The following is a 9,237-nucleotide window of genomic DNA, read 5'->3' as shown; positions in this document are numbered from 1 at the left end:
ATCAGTAAGATGGGGTTACTAATATCTAATCAAGGGATATTTATTAAGGTTCTTACCATTGCCAGTCGCATTGTGAGTTTTAATAAATGATAGTTATTGTCATTAAATGTAAATTCATGAGTAGCTTTGGAAGACTATCTTCTCTCCTATGGAGGTGAACTGCCTAGATTGTCTGTAAATATAACTTAGTTTATTTTCAGAATATCCCTGACTTGAGGATCTCTGAGAGACTTGTTTTCATATAATCTGTTTAGGTGGCTGTGGTAATTTCACTGGCAGCCCAGCAAGGCAGTTTCCAACATGGTTGGGAAGTTGACTTGAGCCACATCATGTTGACTTCTGACAGCTAGGGCATCAATGTTAAGAAGTACCAGACCAAAAAAGGAAAAAGAAAATGTATATGCAAATTTAAGTATCATACTCCCAAATGTCGTTACATGACATTCAAATATTTTTCTCACAATGTGTGCTTACTGTAGAAAATTTAGAAAATACCAATATAAAAAAGTTTCTTTTACCCATTATTCAGATGTAATTTATAACTGTTAATATTTCAGTATATATCTATCTAGTTCTTTCTCTAAATATGCAGCATATTTTTCCTGACAAAAATGGAATCACGCTGAACATATTTCTTTGAAGTATGCTTTTTTGATTTAATGCTTTATTATGATCATATTTTCAAGTCTTTAGAGTACTCTAACATATTTTAATGCATGTATGATATTCCAACATACTTTAATCAATCCTCTCCTTTTGGACATTTATGTTTTACCCAGAACTCCTCACTCTTTGTCTGATTGGTGAGCTCAAACATGGGAAGTCACAGGGAATAGTCGTGCAGCAATTGGACTAAGTCAAGGCAGCAACCTGATCAACCTGTTCACATCTAATTATGTGAGTCTGTCATTTCCTCATTACTAAAGCAGTTTGCTTAGGGGTTTGGGTTACTTATAACCCAACGTGTGGCCCAAAGAACAGCTATCTGGTAATCAGAACTTGAAGATTTTCATGCCTAAGATTCTGATTTTAAGACTTTTAAAATCATAAATTCCTCCCCCCCCGAGCTGAAAATTCATACTAATTCATTTTCCTGCAAGCAAGTGGTACAGCATCTTGGAAAATATGCTAAAGTTTATTCTGCCCTGCATGAAAATGAGCTTATGACCAAAGTATATGGCAATCCATGGATCTTTTGTATCACTGTTCTGGGAGATGCAAACTATCCTTTCTCCAAACAAGTTCTGTTCATTGCTATTCCCCCCTCCCCCACCACGTGTCTTTATTTACATCAAGGCTTGGTTTAAAAAGAATTAGAACTGGTTCCCAAGGGTCCTGGGTTAGCATTCCTTCATCGGCCATTAATTCTCTGTGGTGTTAATAATTCATTAAGTCTCTGTGACCTACTTTCTTTACTTGCCCTCCCTAACTTACAGTGCACGTATGTGGACAAAAGGAATTAATAGGTTCAAAATTTCTTTGAAAAAAATACACAAGTACTATCCATTTATTTTTTATCTTTAGCCTTGTTGTCTTGGAAAACTTCAGTTTCAGTTGCCTAAATTTCAGTAATTGTAAGTCATCCTCCTGTGGAAGGTGACACTTGAGTAAAACACTGAAGGAAATGAGAGATATCAGAGGGAAAGTCTTGCCAGGCAGAAAAAACAGCAGGTGCAAAGGCCCTGGGTCAGGAACATGTCTCAGTAATTGCAAATTGTTCAGGTGGGTCTCTGCTGCCTACCACATGATGCCTACCATTCTTTTTCTCTTCTACTTTGAATCCTTGTAGCCATGTCTTCCATCACTGCTGATACTCAGGCCACAGGTATGCTAAGGACACACATCTGAGCACTACTGTTAGTGCTGTCCTCACAAAAGCCAATGCCTAAGGACTGATGTCATGATACTCTTCCATAGGAACTCTGATGTTTGATTTTGAATGTGCAGAAGATATGGCCATTGCTACCATCATTTGTCAGTGACTCAGATAACACAAGCACCAATCCCACTGAAACATCTCACATATTGTTCTTTGGCTCTAAAAATATTTTCTGTTCCATCTCCCCCAAACTCACTTGACCCTAGCTAATTCTTATTCTTCCTTAAAATCTCAACTTAAATGTCTCTTCTTCCATTTGTAAGCTTCTCTGCTCTGTCCCTGTCCTGTCATTTTTGAGATCATGTATTACTGAGCTCATGTCACTCTTCTGCTCAAACACTCCGGTGGCTTTCCATCAAGTAAGAATAGGTTACATTAGCCTATTGGGTCCTACCTGATAGGCTTGCCCTCACCTTTTCTCTCTGGCCCCACTTTCTACTATACTCCCATCTATTCATTCTACTGCTCCCTGCACATACCAGACATGGTCCTGACTCAGGGCCTTTGCACCTGCTGTTCCTTCTGTCTGGAAAGCTCTTCCCTCAGGTATCTCTCATTTCCCTCAGTGTTTTACTTAAGTGTCATCTTTTCAGGTAGACTGTCTTTGACCAACTTATCTAAAATTTCAATGTACCTCCTTAGTCTCGTATTCCCTTCCCTGATTTATTTTTTTTCCTTTAGAACTAATTACCTTATAAATATATTACACATGTTACTTACATATATTCTCTCCCCACTACTCCCCACTCCCACCAGATTGCAAGTTCAGGGTGGGCAGGGATTTGTATCCTTCGTTAATGTAACTGCTGTATTCTCAGTGCCAGGAACTCACTAATTACTTGCTGAATGATTGAACATTGCATCTATGTATGCATTTCTGTATGCATTTATTTTCTACTTACTTATTAATTTTACTTTGTTTTATTGAAGATTCCTTTTCTCAGGACCCAGGCAGGAAGCCAAGAAGGCTGAGGCAGGGAATGATCTGAATGAGGGTTGTCTTGCTGAGCTCCTCAGAATTGTTACTTACCCCATTCTAAATCATAGTGTCATTCAAGGAAGCTCTTGATTCCATACACCCTGTCCCCATAATCTTCCAGGCATTTTCAGGAACACCCAAATTCTGGGATATAAAGCTACTGAGACCCCTTGTGAATTTAAGTTAATAGAAATGAGTGAACACTCATGTATGGTAGGGATAAATTTCTATTGTAACAAAATTTAGACATAGGATAGCAACTAATTCTGACATTCTCATCAAACTTGTAAAAAGAATATATATTGGGATATATAGATGAAAAAAAAAACCTCTTTCCCTAAATGTTAAAAATTCCTTTAATAGTGAAAAATCAGCACACTAGGTCTTTTATTCCATTTAAAGAAAAAACTTGTGATGCAGGAATGAGAAATCTAGTATGTTAAAACTTATAATAATATATTTTTTAAGGCTTGAACCATAGACTTTTTTGATGGATATGGGCAGGTTGTGCCTTTCAAACAAAATTTTAAAAATTCCTGTGATGTTAGTGGGAAATTGCTCACTACTTTGCTCTTCAAATGGCATCCTTAGCTCTTGAGAAAGATTTTTGAAAGCCTTTATTTGATTCTTGACAGCTGTGCGTTCTTCCAGGCTTCCAGATGAGACTCTATCTTGTCTAAATGTAAATACCTGGTTACTTGACTCCCTGTCATGGAGGGCAGTTTATTCTTTTTGTAGGAAGCTTTGATTTTAAAGAAAGAAGAGACCGAGGGCCTTTCATTAGCAGGCAGGCTTCAAACTGTTTCCAGACCCTGTGTTTACTCCTATAGAGCTGACTTTGTTTTCATGCCCAACAAGTTTGAGAAAGCAGTAAAAGCCATCCGGTAAATGGGTCACTGATAGAGAAGTGGGAGGTCACTCTGGTCTTGCAAAGTACAAAACTGCTGCTCTCCCAGGAATATGAACACCAGTGGGTCAGTTGGGATGGGCTCCAGCTTCCTCTTTGTCCTGGGCAATTAGGATCACAGGGTATTCAGGTCAGTAGGTGGGGAAGGGCAGCGCTGGGAGGAGGAAGGGTTTTGACTTTGTCTTAACGTCTTGAATGAGGGGACCTTAGAAATGTCTCTAATAACATACACAGGCACACGTCACACACACACTCATAAGGCTATTAAATGCTTCCCCCTCTTTTGGCTGTCGGGGTGGGGGTGGCCTGAAATTGCACAACTGATGCTGTCATTTCTGCAGCACTTCTAGGGAAGTATCTAGGTGTTTCTCCCAATATCTCCACTGCAACTTCCAAATCATAGTCTTCCTGTGTTAGCTGAAAGCATTAAAACCAGAAATTACCATAATAGTGCTATTTACCCCTCATTTCTGGAGCTACTAGTGCTATTTTTCCACTGACTTTACAGAATGCATTTCAACTGGCAGTATTTTTGGTCTGGTAGATGAAACTCAATTGTACTTAAAAAACACGGTTGAGCATTGTACCTGAAGACGAAACCAGCAGGCTTGTCATTTCACAAAAGGGACTTCTAGAGGTTGCAGTCCCTGTAATCGGAGAGTATTTCATTTGGTGTTTGATGCTGTGGACTAATGCCTTATTTCACAACTAATCATCTCCATGTGCTTATGTAACTGGACCAGCATTTGAATGAAGACCGCGCACTTCACTTCAACAGCGCTACAAACCAGGTGTAAGAAATTTGGTTTTGCTTTATGTAAAAACAGACCTGAAAGTGAGGGTGAGTGGGATATCAGCCCTGGAAGATCTGTACCAAGAGGTTGAAAGAAAATAGTGGTGTGTGTGTGTGCGCGCGCGCGTGCACGTGATAACCCCAAGGTTGTTAGCACAGATTTACTTCATTGATCTTTTATGCTCAGGCATAGCACTTGGAGACTCTCTCTGAACTCACAAACAGCCCTGATTATGGCGTTTGTGACGATGCCACAGGGTCTTTGCATTATTTATCCCCGTCTGCTTTACTCATCCAGCTTTCTGGGAATATTTTCAGATGGAATCACTAATTAGCACATATGTGGAAACTTCTCAAAGCAGTTTGGCCCCCTCCTCATTACTTTTTAAATTTTTTTTTTCTATCTGCCTAATGTATGTCAAAGATAACATTTTACATGGTGGGTCGGGGAAATTTTCACATTGAAATGCACACGTTTTGTGGAAAAAAATTAGTCACGCAGGGGACCTTTTAATATGATCAGAAAGAAAGCAGTTCAAATGCGTACTAATGGAGAATGGTGTTAGTTTGGTCCATAACGTGTTCTATGGAGTATTTTATTAGTTGACCTCTAGGAGAGCTTTCTAAAATTGCCTCAGAAATATGTTAACAGTCCTGTAAACTGTGCCTTTATCGATCAGTGCACATCCTGACTTTGCTAGATTACAGTGTGACCTCCTTCTGCTTCCCAGGCTTTGAATTTTATACATTTTGGGGGCACAGTATTTTCCTAGTTAGATCACAATCCACATGTGTAAGGACATGTTTTTTTTTTGTTTTTTTTTCTTTTTGAAACACCAAGGACTATGTGGAAACGAGGTCTCCAAATTTTTGTATCTCCTTTCCCAGGTTTCTTCCTATCACTCTACATCAGAAAAAGAAATATTTCCCATGTCTTACAGCAAACACAAGGCATGAAATGTGAATTCTTAGGCAATGGCATTTTTAAGATGACAGAAAAATCTAGGTTCAGCCAGAAGAGAAAATATTAATACTGGAAGAACTAAAAAAAAAAAAAAAGAAAAAACCCCGAAAAAACCCATGGGGATATTTAAAAATAAATCATTAAAATAAAACAGATCTCTTAACCAAAAAATGTAAACTTGGCAATGCTATGTTGAATTAGGCAGGATGTTATTTTCTGTGTAACATAGGCCTACCGAATATATATTTTGTGAGTGGAGCCGCAGGATGCGTGTGCGAATCATTGGATTGTGGTCTCTAAGAGATCTGCTACACAGTTTATTTATTACAGTTGCATTTGCTTTCTGAAGAACTCAGTGTAAATGTGGGTGGAAACCCTTCAGAGTGTTCTCTGCAGAAGTCCAAAACACCATCCAAATACAGTCTTTTAGACGGTGCAGTTTAACTTCAGGCATGAAATGTCTAGTCATTTGGTGAAGTGGCCATGTTACGATCATCATCTACAGGATCTAATAAATGATATTAATTGAAGAGATTTTTTTTTCCTTTTTAACCTACTGTCAATGGCTCTTATTGCATTTCTATCTCTAGTATCCTAAAGTCTAGTGTTTAAAGCTTAGTCTGGAATGGGGACTTAAGATTCACTTATCCGCTGTAGTCTTTTTTTTTTTTTAAGATTTTATTTATTTATTTGTTGGAGAGAGAGAGAGAGCACAAGCAAGGGGAGAGCAGCAGAGGGAGAAGCAGGATCCCCGCCGAACAAGGAGCCAATATAGGACTTGATCCCAGGACCCCAGGATCATGACCCAAGCTGAAAGCAGACGCTTAACTGACTGAGCCACCCAGGTGCCCCTATCCGCTGTAGCCTTAAAGCCTTGCCCAGGTATCTGGGACAACATGTGGACCCATCTTCTATGCCAATTCCATTCTCTGAGAGTGGCAGCCTATAGACTTAGTGGGAAAGTGTGTTGGGATCTAGAAGTAATACCCATAGTCATTACAGTAAGGAATTTGTGATAGTAACAATGCATATGCCAGGCATTTTCCATCCCTCATCTAAAAATTGACATTCAGTTGTGTGAGCTTGCTAACTTAACAGCTGATTTACAGATGAGAAAACTGCACCACATTTTGTTCCAAACTCAAGCTAATTCAAAATGTTCTAAATCTGTGCTGTCCAATATGGCAGCCATCAGCTACATGTGGGTATTGAGCACTTGGTATGTGTGGCTAGTCCAAATTGAGGTACACTGTAACTGTAAAAATACGTATTGGGTTTCGGAAACTTGGTATGAAAAAGAGAATGTGAACATCTTACTAATATTTCTTACATTGTTACATGTTGAAATGATAATATTTTGGATATATTGGGTTAAATAAACTATGTCATTAAAATTAATCTCACCTATTTCTTTTTACTTCTGAGAAATGTGGCTACTAGAAAACTTAAAATTACCTAGGTGGCTCACATTTCTGGCTCACATTATATTTCCATTGGATCATGCTGCTCTCAATTAACATGTCTTCTCTTCTGTCATTAGCTCTAATGTTTAAATATTTTAAACTTTAAAGACAGATTGTGGTTTCTTTTCTACAAATCTGTAGAAAGAAATTGTTCATTTTTTTCCCCCAAAATATTTATTTTCCAGGCTGCTTTATGCCTTTGGGCCTTTGCTCTCATGTGTTCTTCTGTCTGGAATGTCAACATGCCCCCAGCCAGCCACCTAGTAAAAGCCCACTCACTTAGTTTTCAAGATTTACCTCAAGTATCACTGTGGTATCATGCCTAAAATTAAGGCCCAGTACGATGTGCTGTCTTAATGCCTAGTGAGGTTAGCACGGCCTCCAATGGCCTAACCCCAAGTTCCCCTCCTCACTCTGCTCCTGCAGAGAAGGTCCCTGAGCCAAAGAGCCCTCCTTGTCAGGGGGACCAAGCGTAGCTCCTGCTTATCCTTGAGTAGTGGGCTTCACTTCCCTGCCAGCCACAGAATTACTCAAACAAGCCAATCACAACCTCCTGTGGGAACCAGGGGTGCCCCACCTTCTTGGTGCTACAAAGCCTGCCTCCCACAGTCTCGGTCATCCTGCTCCAGAGTGCAAGGCTGGTATGATCTCACATCATATGTGGCATCAGATGCGGCACCTTCCTCCCCCGGGATGTGAGTCCATGTGACTAACAAACTGTTGTCCACCTAGCCTGTCCAGGGTTGGTGTCATGTGTTCGGAAATCCCATTAACCCGAGGGTGGAATCTCTTCCTCGCCAAGAGGGTGAACAGGAGGTGATTAAAACAACTGCCTTCTTGCATAAGCCTTCCCTCATCCACCTCTTCCAAGGTAGAATTGGCCATCCCTCTCCTTTGCCATACTCACTGTACTGGGTGTCCCTCTATCTCTTGCTTGCACTCATTTGCTTATGCATCTTGGTCCTTGTATTAGAAACTGAAAGCTGATTGAAGGTAGAAGAATTTCTCCTGTGTGTTTATATTGCTGGTTCCGAGGGCAGTGCTGGTACATAGCAGGCACTCAGTAAATATTTGATGAATGAATAAATTCCGAAAGCCATTGTATAGCTGATGCTGGTATTAGGAATTTCCTACTTCTTAAACACAAAGAAAAAAATTGAATTTTCCTCAGTCTAATAATTGCTAGTGGAGGGACAGGGAGGGTATCTGCTTATGCTGCAATCTGCTAAGGAAAAGAAGAGGTAGTCTGAGGTAATGGGAAGAGAGCTAGTGACTTATACCTCTTCTCCTCCTGAAAGCTCTGTGAGTGGTAGAAAGAAGAGGATGATTTTGGAAATAAATTCAGAGAAACATCATGTACATAAAATTGTTTGATCAACCACACTCTATTTTTTAGGGAACCATAATTTAAATAAAAAGGTATTCTTTTTAAGTCTAAAAGCAAAGAGGGGCGCAGCTGGTTAAGCATCCCACTCTTGGTTTCAGTTCAGGTTATGATCTCAGGGTTCCGGAACCGAGCCCTGCTTCTGGGTTCATGCTCAGCACAGAGTTTGCTTGAGATTTCTTTTTTCTCTCTCTCTCCTTCTGCCCTTCCCGCTCGTGCTGCCTCTCTCTCTCAAATAAATAAATAAATCTTTAAAAATAAATAAATAAAAGCAAAAAAAAAAGTGCTCAGTGTGATTATGGATAACTCAGATTTGTTTCAGAGGAGAAGTCCACGTCCATGGAGGGAAGAAGCTTAGAATAGGTATGCATTTGGTGGGAGAATGATAGGATGAATCTAATCTCATAGAAAGAACTGGGCTGAATCCAGTGTAGTTGGCAAGCCTGGGCTTGTAACTGATAAAGCTTTTACAAGGCTAGGTCTTGCTCTCAAGCTACTATGGTGCCTGTACTCTAGGGACATTAGGACCTGCAAAGTCTCAGATGGAAGGAGTCCCACTGAATCAGTCAGTAGCCTTTCTCTCAGCCCCTTCCAGGGCCAGACATCTGGTCTCCCACTGCTCCTCTATGGCCCTTGCCCAGAAGACAGGAGGCGCATCCAAGGCCAAAAACCCTGTTGCTCTGCTATTTCTCAGTTTTCTCAAATGTTCCCAGTTGAGTGAAACAGTGATGGCATTATTTTCTCTTTGCAATCTGATTCTCTCCTGTCACTTATCTGTACAAGCTGGACTTCTCCAATTAATAAATGACTATTAACAATTAAAAACAATCGAAACTGTAAGATAAAATATCACAGTCTGGTTTAACTG

The 9,237-nt window shown here is 39.9% G+C and overlaps 1 long non-coding RNA gene across 1 annotated transcript in view; it reads left to right on the top strand.

Annotated features, from left to right (window-relative positions):
• The first annotated feature begins 464 nt into the window (after positions 1-464).
• The window catches only part of LOC118015018, an 86,783-nt gene continuing 78,010 nt past the window's right edge, over positions 465-9,237 (top strand). Inside the window, exon 1 of the long non-coding RNA XR_004680500.1 lies at positions 465-897. This is a non-coding gene — a long non-coding RNA (uncharacterized LOC118015018). The remainder of the gene's footprint in view (positions 898-9,237) is intronic.

Source organism: Mirounga leonina, unplaced genomic scaffold, assembly GCF_011800145.1.
Source record: "Mirounga leonina isolate KUSES-001 unplaced genomic scaffold, KU_Mleo_1.0 Mir_165, whole genome shotgun sequence".
In the NCBI taxonomy this organism is placed as follows: Eukaryota; Metazoa; Chordata; class Mammalia; order Carnivora; family Phocidae; genus Mirounga; species Mirounga leonina.
This window is presented reverse-complemented; position numbering and strand designations above follow the sequence as displayed.